The sequence below is a fragment of the Miscanthus floridulus genome, chromosome 7 (assembly GCF_019320115.1).
Source record: "Miscanthus floridulus cultivar M001 chromosome 7, ASM1932011v1, whole genome shotgun sequence".
Classification (NCBI taxonomy): Eukaryota; Viridiplantae; Streptophyta; class Magnoliopsida; order Poales; family Poaceae; genus Miscanthus; species Miscanthus floridulus.
Genome location: NC_089586.1, coordinates 47,869,427 through 47,884,793, shown reverse-complemented (window position 1 = coordinate 47,884,793; position 15,367 = coordinate 47,869,427). Strand labels below are relative to the sequence as shown.

General features: G+C 44.2%; 1 pseudogene; it reads right to left on the bottom strand.

The window, feature by feature from the left end:
• Window positions 1-232: 232 nt before the first annotated feature.
• On the bottom strand, window positions 233-1,425 carry LOC136463184 (AT-hook motif nuclear-localized protein 24-like; annotated as a pseudogene).
• Window positions 1,426-15,367: the final 13,942 nt, after the last annotated feature.

Sequence of the window (15,367 nt, the reverse complement as noted above, 5' to 3'; positions counted from 1 at the left end):
TTGCCCTTCTTCCTAGTTAGTATGTCCTATACGGAAAAAAGGACTAATTGATGTACTGAATACAGGGGGAAAAAAGAGATGATTTTGATAAGGTACAAAACCCGGCTTCAAGTCAACAACAGCAACAAGAGTTATGCATGACGACACAAGAAATAGCGAAAGGAAATGGCAGAAATCGAGCTACATATTCTGAAACAATATTAAGATAACTTACTAATTAACATGGGAAATCATATGCAATTCCGACGGAAATTCTCCACGATACAAATTCAAGTAAAAGATGGAAGAAGAAAGCTAAATCACTTAACCATCTAAGCTGCGTGCGGGCTGATCAATTATTAGAACGGCGCCGGACGGCCACCGGCGGCGCCAGGGTTCCATCCGTAGGCTGCTTCTGGCGGCAGCTGCACGTTGCCGAGCAGGTTCGGTGGCAGTCCCTGGAAGAGGCTTGGATCCACAGCGCCGGCGGCGGCGAGCTGCGCCGCTTGCTGCGCACCCGCGAGAATTCCTGCGCTGTCGGCCTGTGCCTGTGCCGCGAGCATGTCATCCTCCTCCAGCGGCAATCGCTCGTACACCGCGTTGGCGAAAGATGCTGCCATTATCACCACGGGCCCGGCTGCTGTGAGCGCGCCGACGACGCTGCCGCCCACCACCTGCCCCTGGCCGCCGGCAAGGTAGACGGTGAGCCCCGTGGCTTCGGGCGGCGCGGGCGGCGGGAGGAACGAGCCGGAGAGGGAGAGGATCTCGAACCGGCCGTGGAGGGCGACGACCGCGCCCTGGGAGGCCGGCTGCCGCAGGGTGACGTTGGCGACGGTGCCGGTGCCGCTGAGGACGCAAACCCCGCGCTGCCTGCGGCGCGCGAACGCCGTGATGCTCTCGGAGATGTCGCACCCCCCGGCCACCTCCATGACGCAGCGTGGTCGTCCTCGGTCTTGAGCTGCAGCTGGTGGTGATGCTGCTGCTGCTGGAGATGGTGATGGAAGTCGCGGGTGTTGAATGGCGGAGGAAGATGGTGACCGTGTATGGATGCTGAGACCGGATCCATCCTCACCTCACAGCACAGGCTTGCTAGGTTATTCTTTCCCTCCTTGCTGCTGCTAGTGCTAGCTCTCCTCTCACCCTCTTTCTTTTTTCTCGCGGCGGGATCTTTTTTTATTTCTGAGGCCTCAATCTTATCTGCTAACAAATCACTCAAGTGGCGGCCAGGGGCGACAACGAAACCTACGAGATGGAACAGTAGCAACGAAAGCAAAGGGAGCAGTAAACAAGCTAAGGAGGCCTGGGAGGAGCAGATCGAAGAATTAGCGAATTATCAAGGCATGTATACGAAAGCTAGGACTACTAGGAGAGGAGGACGGAGCTGATGAGGTCATGGCTGGGCTGTGCGGCTGTGCCTGTGCTGTGGTGTGTGAGACTGAGAGGAGGGCTGGGGGGAAAAGAGACCATGGATCAGATGGAAAGGAGGACAGCGTCCTGCCCCTTCTTTTTCTGTCTCGCTCTCACCTCACCACGCTTTGCCGCTGCTAGATTAGAAGAATGATAGGTGGGAGGGAGGGGGAGGAGGAGAGGGACGCCACCACCACCACCACCACCGCTACTACCCTGTACCGGACAAAGCAAGGAGGGAGGAGGCAAGCTAGGCACTTCTCATGTCAACCACCAAATTCTCAGCTGATTCCTCATTCTAGGGCATCTAACTAAACTAGCTATGCTAGGCTTTGTTTAGATTGCAAGTTTTTTCACTCTCTCTCCATCACATCAAATCTTTGAACACATGCATGGAGTATTAAATGTAGATAAAAAATAACTAATTACACAGTTTGATTGTAAATTATGAGACGAATCTTCTGAGCCTAGTTAGACCATAATTGAACAATAATTGTTAAATACAAACGAAAGTACTACAATGTCAAATACTGATTCCTAACTCCAATCTAAACATGGCCCTACTTTCTTTTTCTCTCCCCTTTTTCCCGGTAGATCCACGCCAACAGGCGGCAGCAGCGGAGCGCGGACCTTGATTAGCTAGCTCTCAGACAGGCTGGTTTTGGGGAGTCGCGCGACCGCTAACTAATTAATCATGCATGCTCAGAAGGGCACGGAGCTGCTGCAGTACTATATCATATCCCTTCAAGACCAGACCTTGCAGCTAGCCAGCCCTCGGTGTGGCCACCCACGCCCACGCCCTCGCCCAAAAGGCTCGCTTCCCACTGGTCCTCGTATCGCTATCCCATTGGTCCGACTTTGAAAGGTAAGGCCACTTAAAATTATGCCGACCAAGTTAGTTTGTTAATCCGGCCGGCCGTCCCCTGGGTTAGCGCGTAGCTAACCGCTGATTAATTAATATCAATAATGGGGTGCTCCTGCTGCCTCCAAAGCCAGCGAGAGCTCGCCAATTTATGTGTCGTTATGCTGAGTAATATTTGGGCCTTGTTTAGATTGCTTCAAAGTTCCAAGTTTTTTCACTCTCTCTCCATCACATCGAATTTAGAGACACATACATACAGCAGTAAATGTAGATAAAAAAATAACTAATTACATAGTTTGATTATAAATTACGAGACGAATCTTTTGAGCCTAGTTAGTCCATGATTGGATAATAATTGTCAAATACAAACGAAAGTGCTACAGTGCCAAATTTTTCTTAACTCTTGCCATCTAAACAAGGCCTTGATATATATAATTTGTTGATGTGTATAGCGTTAGACGACTCTTACGGTACGAAAGCTATAGCTCCGGTCTGTACCGAGAGTATAGTTTGATGTGCGCCCTACGTGAGAATGACATACATGACTGATATCTTCTAAGTGGTGTTGAAAAAGTAAGCATTTTTCATATTAAAACCAGAATATAAATCATGACGATCTCATATACTTTCGTGAACAGTCCTAACATACTAGTTAGATCGAATAGCATGAACAACAGCAGAATAAACGGCAACAAGATTAGGACAGCAGGCATAACGAATGGCATCATGATCAAGATAGTAGGCATACTGTAATAACAGATTGGATCACGGGGTGTGTACACTATGCCAGATTTGCATATCACTACCGGTTTTATCACTACCGGATTTATGAGAACCGACAGTGATGTATCTTCACTGTCAGTTATGAGCTTGAAAATAAAAAAAATGATTGGTGCTGGGCTAAAACCGACAGTGAAGGACCACATCACTACCGGTTTTTGGCTTGAACCGGCAGTGTTATGGCGGGCACTCATCACTGTCGGTTTAAGCCAAGAGCCGACAGCGATTGGGCACTATCACTGTCGGTTCTAGCCAAGAACCGACGGTGATAAGCCTATAACACAAAAAGGCTGCAACCGTCCTCTCCTTCCACATCTCTTCCATCCCGATAACAGAGGCGTGCGTTTGGACCCTTCCCTCTATTGTTGCGGCTGCTCTTCACCATGAAGCTAGTGCTTGGGTTTTGAAGAATGGCTTGATCTTTTTGCTTTAAGGTTAGTAACAAACATCTACTCCTTTGATTTTATTGCTTAATTAGCTTCGTTTTGATGGCTACATTGCTTGATTCTCATTCTAGTTCTTTCTCCAATCTAGAGAGCACTTTTTCAATTGGACATTTATACAAGGCTCAAATTATGGTGAATCCATCATCCAAAAGGTTGGTGTCTATGAACACATTTAAATTCCTAACTAATTATTCCATGGTGGTCGATCATCATTGTTAGTATGTGATGCCATAATTAGTTCTTAGAAGTAGAGTAGAATAGTTGTTCTTCAATATTGTGCAATAATTGTTTTTACTACGATTTTTCAATTTACAGGGCCGGGGCTACCAATTTCAATTTTTCAATAATTAGTGTACAATAATGTTTTCCAAAAAATGGTACTTTCGAGCTACAATTGTTGTTCATGAAGCTCGATTTCTTATTAATTCTTTGTAATTACTGTCTCAGTATTTTTTTTGTGCAGAGATGGATCAAGAGTGGATGCATCTGTCCCGAACGGACAAGCGATACATGCATGGTGTCAGCCAGTTTATCACCGATGCCAAAGCTCATGCTGGGAATGGAAACCCTGTCTTCTGCCATGCAAAGATTGCAATAATCATAGGAACTTTTTTTCAAATGGAGTCTATACGATCGCACTTGATTACCAGGGGTTCATGCCAAACTATACGATATGGACTATGCATGGCGAGGTTGGTGTGAATGTTCTGTAGGAAAACGATGATGATGTGGACATGCCTGACGTAGCCATCCACGATGCTAACGAGGAACCTGGTGTCAACACGGAACCTATGGCCACAGTTAATAATGTGTTTAGGAACACGCTAGCTGACGACACCGAGGATAACGATGGCATTTCTCAGCTGCTACGTAATGTAGAGACCGGATGTCTTAGTGAAAGACAACTGAGAAAGCTAGAGAAAATAAGACAAGATGGCAAAACACCATTGTATAGGAATTGTCCAATGAGCAAACTGGAAGCCGACATCATGCTGTTAGAGTTCAAATCAACAAACGGATTGAGCGATAAAGGCTTCGATCAGTTGTTAGGTATAATAAGGAAAATGCTCCTAGAAAAAAATAAGTTGCCAGAAAAGACATACTTGGCCAAGCAAATGATCTGCCCCATCGGTCTCGAGGTTGAAAAAATCCACGCGTGTTCCAATGATTGCATATTGTACCGTGGAAAAAATACAAAGACTTGGACAAGTGCCCCAAGTGTGAAGCTCCACGGTACAAGGAAGGGCCGTCAGATGAGGGTACCAAGACCAGAGGAGGTCCCGTAAAGGTCATTTGGTATTTCCCTATAGCTCCCCGGGTGCATAGGCTGTTTGCATGTGCAAAGTCAGCCAAGCTGTTGCGCTGGCATGGCGAAGAGCATAAGAAAGATATAATGATGAGGCACCCCGCCGATGGGCATGACTGGAGGACTGTTAATACTATGTTCTATAAGGACATCGGTGGAGAGATAAGGCACCTTTGGTTTGCTTTGAGCACAGATGGGATGAATCCTTTCGACCAGGTTAGAAGCAATCATAGCACCTGGCCAGTGATGCTCTGTATATACAACCTTCCACCTTGGGTCTGTATGAAGCGATCGTACATCCAGATGCCACTACTGATCCAAGGGCCAAGACAACCTAGGAATGACATCAATGTGTTTCTGGAACCAGTGATCGATGAACTAGTGGAGATGTTTGAAAAGGGTGTGCCGGATGTTTGGGACGAGTACAAAAAGGAACATGTCACGATCAAGGGAGTACTTATCGCTACAATCACCGACCTGCCAGGTCGAGGTTCGTTGTCTGGAGAGAAGACAAAAGGCTATACTGGATGTGTCGAGTGCTTGGACGACACCGATGCGGTAAATCTACCAAATAACTCAAAGATAGTTTATATGGGACACCGTAGGTTCCTACCTAAGGATCACCCTTACCGCAGGAATAGAAAAGATTTGAACGGTACTATTGAGAAACGCTTAGCTCCAAAATTTCGAGAGGGGCCTATGATACTTCGAGAACTCAACAAACTGGAGGTTGTCCTTGGGACGGGGGACAATGCAGTAGCAGCGCTTGATGGGAGAGTTTGGAAGAAAAAATCGGTTTTCTAGAAACTACCTTACTGGCCATTTCTGAGTGTACGCCACTGTCTTGATCCCATGCACATCACTAAAAACATGTGCGCTAACACTCTTAACACCTTGATGGACACCGGGGGGACATCGAAGGATTCACTAGCCACACGCCTGGACATACAACACTTGGAAATCATGAAGGAGCTGCATCTCGTGGAGCTAGAGAATGGCCAGTTCAAACTTCCGGTTGCGTCATGGACATTGAAGAAGGAAGAAAAGCGTGCGCTTATTTCTTTCTTCAATGAACTCAAAGTCCCGACGGGCTACTGTGCGAATCCAAAGAGGCTAGTGAACATGAGAGAACTCAAGTTCAACTATGGCCCTATGAAGGCCCATGACTGTCATGTCATTATGACTCAGCTGCTCCCTGTTGCCCTACGTGGTATGGTCCCCCCAAAGGTCTACGTCCCAATCATAAAGCTTTGCTCGTTCTTCAACGCGATCTCAAAAAAGGTCAATGATGCATAGCCGAAACTCTCGTTAGACTTGATATGCATTTTTCACCGACTTACTTTGATATCTCATTGCATCTGCTCATTCATCTTGTTGACCAAATTAGAGCCCTTGGCCCAATGTACCTGCATCAGATGTTCCCTTTCGAAAGATTGATGAAAGTTTTCAGGAGGTATGTTAGGAACAGATTCAGGCCAGAAGGGGGCATGGTTGAAGGATGGTCAATAGAGGAGGCGATTGAGTTCTGCACATATTATCTGGACATCAAAAGGGGCAGAGTTCCAGAATCTCGTCACGAGGGAAGACTACGTGGCAAAGGAACGATCGAGGAGAAATCTTAGATGACCCTGTTTCTTTCAGACAGGCACAATTCGCTGTTCTCCAGCAAGCCAAGGGTGTGATGTCATACATTGACGAGCATAGGCAATTGCTGCAAACTCTGTATCCGAGCAGGTCACAGGCTTGGCTGGATAAAAATTATAAGGAGGAATTTGTCAGCTGGTTGCGACGTCGATTGCTTGGAATAAAGTTGGGTAATCAACTGGATGCCTTAGCCAAGGGGCCTTCGAGTACATATCTTAAGTACCAAGGGTATGAGATCAATAAAATTCACATTTTACACGAAAAAGCAAGATGGAAAGAGCACATACCAAAATTGTGGTGTTCGTTTTGATGCTCACGACAAGAACGACAACGTGCAGGTGACATACTATGGTTTCATAGAGAAGATATGGGAGCTAGCCTATGGTCCGTTGAAGGCAGCTCTTTTGCGCTACCAGTGGGTCTGGCTCGAGGAAATCAACACTGACAGCGAAGGGTTCACTACCGTTGATCTCACTAAGACCGCATATAGAGACGACCCCTTCGTCCTTGTAAGAGATGTTATGCAAGTCTTATGTGCAAGGGACAACAAGACAAAAGGAAGGCTAAAAGTAGTCCTAGAAGGGAAAAGGAAGATTGTCGGTGTTGATGGAGTGACGAACGAAGAAGACTACAGGGGTTATCAGGAAATGCCTCCATTCGGGGTGAACGTACCCTTACCTATCCTTCAAGAGGGCGACGAACCTGCTTACGTACGAATTGATCACAATGAGGCCCTCATTGTTGATGCACCTAAAGATAGTTAGATTATTGTTAACTATGTAATCATTATGCAGACGTTGTATCAGTAATTCGCACTGAATATTTAATTTATATTTTGTGCGCATCTCTACAATTTAATTATTGACTATGTAATCAAATATTAACATGATGTTCACAAACACTATTATTTGATAATTGTAGACCATTAATTAATTATCATAGAATTAAATAATCAAGACACAAATTTTTGTGTTATTTTAGAATATAAACTAACTACATTATTTCTATTAATAAATAAATAAAGAAAAGCAAACTAAGCGAACTCTCTATCCTAGCTCAGCGGTTAAGGCCGCGCACTCTGTACTCTGAGACCCGCGCTCGAATCCCAGGCGGGCCAAACTTTTTTGATTTTGCATTTATTATTTAGTAGTGCATTACAATGGGATACAATATAAAAAATAAAACCATTCTAACCGAACTCCCTATCCTAACTCAGCGGTTAAGGCCGCGCACTCTCGACCCCGCGACCCGCGCTCGGATCTCAGGCGGGCCAAACTTTTTTATATTTTTTACAAAAAGGCTGCGATGGCAGGCTCCAAACTGACAATGTTTTTTTTATATTTTTTACAAAAAGATGGCGGTAGGGCCCTTCACTATCGGTTTTGGTTTTAAAACCGGCAGTGATAGCTTCTATCACAGTCGGTTGCTCAAACCGACACAGAAGGCCCAATTCACTGTCGTTTCTTAAACTAAAATCGACAGTGATGTGTAGATGCTCCTCACATGCCAACAGTGCTCCCATGACCACAACAGTTGGAACACTGCTCCCACCTACCCCGACAACTTTAGTTCAGAAATAAAAATGTACCACGACTGCTAGCCCCTATAAAATGGCCCTCAGCCAGGAGCTAGCCTCTCCATGCATATTGGTTTCAGCCAGGCCTTATTAGCCATGATACAATGTTTTCCTCTCACAACAAACCACAGATATCGTTATGCATCGTAGTCCACCAAAATGGTGCACACATGAGGCAACCTTCACTGTCGATTCTATTTAAAAACCGACAGTGATGTCCATGCCCCCCTATATAAAACAAACTGCCGGCCACATACATCGATCCCAGCCACCCACGAACTCTCTCAGTCTCATTTCTCACGTTTCACTCTTACTTCTCAAGACATCCACTCTCTCTACGTGATTTGGTCATGGCTCCTGCATTTTTCAATAGTATTGATATGTTGTCTTCTCCAATATTCTATCTATATTCATTTGATCTATATTTATATTCATGTTTCTTTGCATTCTACATTTATATATATTCTTATTCCTTGCATTCGATCTATATTTAATTATGTTGCCACATTTTACTTGGAAGAATTTTTTTGTGAATATATTTTATGTTCATATTTTTTTGTATTTTATCGATCAGGTGGTATGAACAACGGACCTCCCCCACCACAAGAACCAGGTTTCCACCCTGGCGATGAGCCATTCGCTTCTAATGTGGCCATTCCACGGTTCCCTGTTCTAGCTATTGTATGAAATATTTTCCAACATCTTTTGTTTTTTGATGCTAACAAATAAAGTGTAATTAGTTTAATATCATTGTTGCATGCATATATGTCGCAGACTATATCCCCAATAGATTGGCTGCGAACAGCACTTAGCAGGTTCTTTATCTCGGACATCATCGAGAACACGACATCTAATGCAAGTGGTCGGCTATGGAGGTGTGAACTCAGTTTTTTCATCCCTATGAGGGGTTCAAATCATCGAAACCATATCCACGGGATGGGAATACAGAGCCCGGACGTGATAAGCGCCCAATTAAGTGCCGTGTGCATCTATTTAGAGGCACTTTGACATATTTGCTATGATGTGCCTGATTTCTCGCACTTCAAGCCACTTGCTTTGAATGCTAGTGATATCCCCGTCCCGCAAGCAAGCGAATGGTTTGCGAGCTACAACCATGCGGATGTGGTAAAATGGTCACTTATACCTGAGTTGTGGTTATTTGTTGTTTATTATTGTAATAACATTCTCTAATTTTTTTCTTTTTCTCCGCATGTAGATTGTGCTACAGGACCTTACCTATGCTGCATGTAGCTTGTGGGCCGTTCTAGACCAAGCTACGGAGCAACTCGGGTATGATTAGTACTTCTACAATGGAAACCTCGGCCAGCTCACTATAGAAGAACACTAGTACTACATAAGGATTACTAACAAAGGCAGTGGTCATTCAGTAGGTTACATCTATGGCCGACTATTCTTTCGCTATTGTGAGGCACGAGAGAGTGCACTCATACGGGCATTGGACTTCATCGATACAAGCGGATACATAATTCGTGACATCAATTTCCATATATGGCTACAAAGGTATGTTAGTGTGCGTGGCCTGATCGATCCCAGCAGTGATTCTGATAGTAATTAATGTTTATTTAGCTAGGTTTTCAAGGTCGTAGTTTAATTGGGTTCTAATTTTAATATGTACGGCTTTGTGTATTTAATTATTGTCATGCATGTAATTCGTGTAATATTTGTTGGGCCACTAGAAATATACATTCTGGTGTCGTATTGGTCTCAAAATTATTCTCAGGCTTGCATGTGCCACATGTGAAGGAAACACCAAGTTTAGAATTTTCCAGAGATGGGTTGCTACTTTCTGAGGTTTAATTGAATTTCCACGTGACGACACCTATTAATTATAGGTTGAACTGAGTCTACCAATGAAAAGATCCAGAATGGTGCCAAACCTTTACATAGGCTCTAATGTGCCCTAGGGATAAGAAATTTGTGGAGGTGGATGAAAAAAAATCTATTGGATCCAAGATGAAATTCACCCTCTTTCGTCTCATTTGGCACAGAGAAAATATAATAAATAAAAAAATGATCAAAAAAATCTTAGATCCTATGTGGGGTCTTAATTTGGGTGTACATGCTTGCCAAAAAAATTTCAAGCCATTTCGACATAGGCGGAGTATACATGCTTCACAGAGGTACATTTGCCTTTTTATCGAACCCTAACTATACACATAGGTTATCAAGGTTTCTGTGGTTCATAGGCATTCCGGTGTCGTATATCAAAATTATTCTCAGGCTTGCACGTGCCATGTGTGAAGGAAACACCAAGTTTGGGATTTTTTGGAGATGGTTTGCTACTTTCTGAGGTTTAATTGAATTTCCGCACGACGACACCTATTAATTATAGGTTGAACTGAGTCTACCCACGAAAAGATCCGGAATGGTGCCAAACTTTTACATAGGCTCTAATGTGCCCTAAGGATAAAAATTTTGTGGAGGTGGATGAAAAAAATCTATTGGGTCCAAGATGAAATTCACCCTCTTTTATCTCATTCAGCACACAGAAAAATATAATAAATAAAAAAATGATTAGAAAAACCTAAGATCCTCTGTGGGATCTTAATTTGGATGTACAAGCATGCTAAAAAAATTTCAAGCCATTTCAACATAGGAATACATATGCTTCTATTTATTCAGTATATAAAAGAATTTTTTTAATATATATAAACATCAATGTCGGTTTCAAAAAACCGGTAGTGATGAGAAGAAACCGACAGTGATGCTGGTTATCACTGTCGGTTTATTTTGAAAACCAGCAGTAATATATAAAAAATTAAAAAAAATTATGCCAGCCCTCGGGTTTGAGCTCGGGTCTCGGGCTGTAGAGTTCAGAGACTTAACCGTTGTGCTAGTATAGGATGTGTGCCATGGTTTATTTATTTTTTATTTTTAACCTTTAGACCGCTTAATAAATTATAAAGTTAAACCAAAAAAATTGGGCCGCCCTGGATTCAAACACGGGTATCGGGGGACTAAGTTGCGGGGTCTTAACTGTTGAGCCAGTAGGAGGTATTCGAAAGAAGTGGAAAAGATAACTTACTTATGCTGTAACCGCTACACGGCAATCACTATCGGTTTAAAGAATGGCCCGACAGTGATATTTCTACATCACTGTCGGTTTAGACTTACAACCGGCAATGATGTACCCCCATCACTATCGGTTCATAATTAGAATCGGCAGTGATGAGGTCTGGTATAAAAGCCCGACGTGGGTTGAAATTATCCAAATTTCAACCCCGCGCCAACCGTTCCTAGCCCCGCGCTCCTCTTCTTCGACGCCGACACCCGTGCACCGCCTCATGCCGGAGCACCCGTCCACCGCCCCCCACGCCGCCGTTCCCAGCCCCGCGCTCCTCTTCTTCGACGCCGACGCCCGTGCACCGCCCCATGCCAAAGCACTCTCCACGCCGTCCACCACCCCACGCTGGAGCACCACCGAGGCCTTCAGGAGCGCGCGGACAGCTACTTTTCCACCCCCATGGTGAGTGCGTGGCTCAGTGCCCACTAAGTGTTTGATGAAATGTCCCATGGTTGTTGTCTTCCCAATAGCAGCCAATTCCTATTCGATTGAGTTACATGTTGTTACTCCGTGGTTTAGCTATCCTTGTATGTACATGTTGTTACATAAACCAGTTAGTTTGTCCCTGAAGAGATTATGCTACCTACTGATTTGTTGAGGACCTAGTAATCATGGCCCTAAACTATTTAAGAACCATTGGTGTTATTTGCATGTTGTCGCAACAAGTTATTCCCTCGAGTCATAGCTAAGTGACCTTTTGCGCTGTGTGCAGTCTTAGTATTTAAACATTGATCATCAACACCTCTTGACATAGTTAGATTGAATATGTGACAATGATATGAGCATATCTGTCTCGAATAGTAGTTGCATAATGTTATGATATCTCTGTAGTTTGTAATTATTGCAAGCAATGGAAACTAGCAGTCAAAGGTACACGTTAATGACTGTGGACGTCTTATTTGTGACGGTAGGGAGTGTTTTGTTTGTCTAAGAGTTAGATAAGAATTTCTACTCTTGCTTAAGCAATGATGGATTCTTGTCAAATGTGTACAGGTATAATCGCTATAGGTAGAGTGTCAATTGATTTTGATGGAATGTATAGCATGCTTAAAAAATGCATTTATAGATGTTTGTTCCAGAAAAAAAGTTTAAAACAACTTTTAAAATTGGCTCGGCAGCAGCAGCAAGTATGATTACTAAACCACATTGATCTCCGAATAATAAACAGTCCAATTATTGAGGCAAATTTTTATCATGTCAAGGATAAAGAACATTAAATAGATTTAGTTTGGCCATATAACTTGAATAATAACTCTTGTTCAGTGAGTTACCATTACCACTTACCATATGCCTAATTAACTTAAATGTATAGGCAACCATGGCATGGTATGTAGTGCATGTTAGTCACATGCCTGGGATTTATCGAACCTAGGAAGATTGCTATGCTCAAGACAATCGCTACCCTGGTAATTTGCACAAAAAATACAACATAGAAGCTAAAGCTTTGAGGGTCTACTATAGTCATCCGGCCTACCTTGCAAACCATGAGCAACCGGCCTACTATGGTCCAATGAATACAAACCATGGCCATCCGCTGGCACTGGAGATCGAAGAGAAGCCACCCGCCAGAGATGTGAAGATTAGGAGAATTGCTCCTTGGTCTTGGAAAGATGTCATGCTTTTATTTATGGCTATGGTCATTGCTTTTCTTATTTGGAAGTTGATGTAGGCTTGGTTTCATAGAACAGTAGGTGGACTTTGTTGTATGTGGTCAATCAAACAATGAATTTGTTCTAGGTGAACGTATGCTATTATTTGACTTTGTTGTATGTGGACTTATTATTAGACTTTGCTTTAAACATATTATATATATATATATGAACATATGCTATTAGTAGTTATTCGTGGCCAAAACTAACCACGATCGTGTCACAGCCATGACTCATCGTCGCCTGTTACCCCGTCACCGAAGAACAGATTGGCAACAAGAAGCGGCTGATATCGCTGGGACGGGAGAGCCGCATGATTCGACAAATGGTGATGGTATGAATCAGGTCGGTGAGAACGAGCAGCCATGGACCTCGTCCGGCCTGCTCGATCTAGGTCAAAATGACCAAGATGGCCAGGTAACTTTGGTATCATGTGACTATGTAGCCACACACGCTAATCAATTGAGAGGGTCATAACTTACTTGGTGTCTCTAGCAGGAGCCTCCGCCGGTCGAGGAGCTAGAGGGTTCGAGTAGCAGGAAGGCTAGATCCAAGCGAGGCGTGTCAAAGATTCATGTTGGTAGGAATGCACACTGGCACATTACTGAGTTTGATGAATTCAGGGATCCACTCTCACCGCCTATAGCTTTGACCAAATACAAGACTATCCTCGGGTTACTTGTTAGGGACTTCATCCCAATTAAGTACAGGAAGTGGATTGGGAAAGATGATGACCGATGGAGGCTTCCCGAAAGCGAGAAGGATTACATATGGGAGTCAAGATCCCAGAGTATTTCACTTTCCCAGCCAAGTATGATAGGGAGTTAGTCAAGAAAAAAGCAAAAGAAATCATGGGGACATGCTTCAAGAATTTCAAGGGGACATTGTACAAGAATTTTGTCCTCCAAAATAAAGAGCCAGATTTCGATGGTGGATAGTTTAGCAAGCAGAAGGACTTCTGGCAGGATTTCAAGGAATATAGGTTATCCGAGGAGTACTTAGAACTGAGCAGGAAGAATAAGGAGAATTCACAGAAAGCGATGAATCCTCATCATCTCGGCTCTCGTGGCTACGCCAAAAAGATGCCAGAATTTGAAGCAGAACTTCAAAAGATGGATCGCCTTGCTAAGGAAGGTGTTCAGGTTGAGACCACTGATTGGGAGCCCAGATCGGTATTATACTGTATGGGGAGAAATGTACGGCATGCCAAGGATGGGAGCTTTAGCTCCTCAAATCAACCCATGAGCAAACTCATCCAGAGGATCTCCTAGGTAACTGAGGAGGTGAGGCAAGGGACTCGCACTTCTAATAGGGAGAAAGACGTGCTCACCCAAGCACTCGGAACCAAGGAGCTCCCTGGTCGCACTAGAGGAACCGGTGTTGTTCCTTGGAAACTAGCATTCCCCCAAGAATCTAACACTTACCGGAGCTGCTCGAGGGGTAGAGCGGAATAGGAGGCAGAGTATTTGAGGAGACTAAAAGAGATGGAAGACAGAATGGAAGCACGGATTGAGGCGACCATTGAAGCACGAGTCGAGCAAATTTTGTTGTCCAAGGGGTTAGTAGTACCATAAAACCCTACTCATACTGCCTTTAGCCCACAGTTTAGGGGTCGCAGCAGCTGTGGATTGACCCCGCTCGACGAAGAAGAGGCGAATGTGCCTCATCCGGTGGATGACATCACTGAACCCATCAATGTCAGGTTGTACATCCATCAGGAATGGACAAAGGACAAGGTGGCGCTCGGCTAGGCCTGGCCTACGGGAGATGGGATAATTAATGGCCACCCAATTCCACTAGGGTACGCTTGCATCACCATTGACAGAATACTTGATAAGAAGTATAACAAGATACCCATTGAGTACCCCGTAGTGGAAGACAAGCCAAAACTTGGTCAAAACAAGGGCTCTCAAGTGGCCTGGCGCAAGCGCTTCATTAAGCTTGACCATCAATTGTCCTCTGATGATGAGGATGACTACGAGTCTTTGCCCACCTACGATGATCACTCACCATCTCCCAATAGAGATCACTCCCCTCCTCATCCGGAGCCATCACCCCTGAGAAGACAGAGGTCTCCTTCTATTCCTCCTCGTCCGACTCCATCTTCATCAGCCCCGAGAAAAGAGACTCCTCCTCCTCCTCCATCTTCATCAGCGCTGGGAAAATAGAATTCTCGTCATCATCCTCCTCCACCTCAGCCCAAAATAAGATCAAGGACATCCTCGCAGTCGCAGAAAAGGTCCTCGGATTCAGTTGCTAATGCTCCCAAAGTGGACCAACAGAAAATAAAAAGGCCGTTCAGTGGCAGCGTTACCACCTTGATGAAAGAAAAATTTGCAGCACACATCTCAAAGGAAGATTGTGTTAGTTTCATCAATCTCTGTGCCTCACTGCCTTCATTTTTGTTGAAGTCCGAATTCGAAAGGCAAACACAGAATAAATACGCTACAACAAGAGACGAAGAAATACACAATAAAGATTTAAGGAACATACAGAAGTACATCGAAGACAACCCATGATTAACCATGGAAGAGGCCACGACCATCTATTATGATGTACAAGGGATGACAACACCGACAATGAAGTATGAAAAGGGCAATCTTTTGGTTCCCAATCATGAGTATAAAAATCTG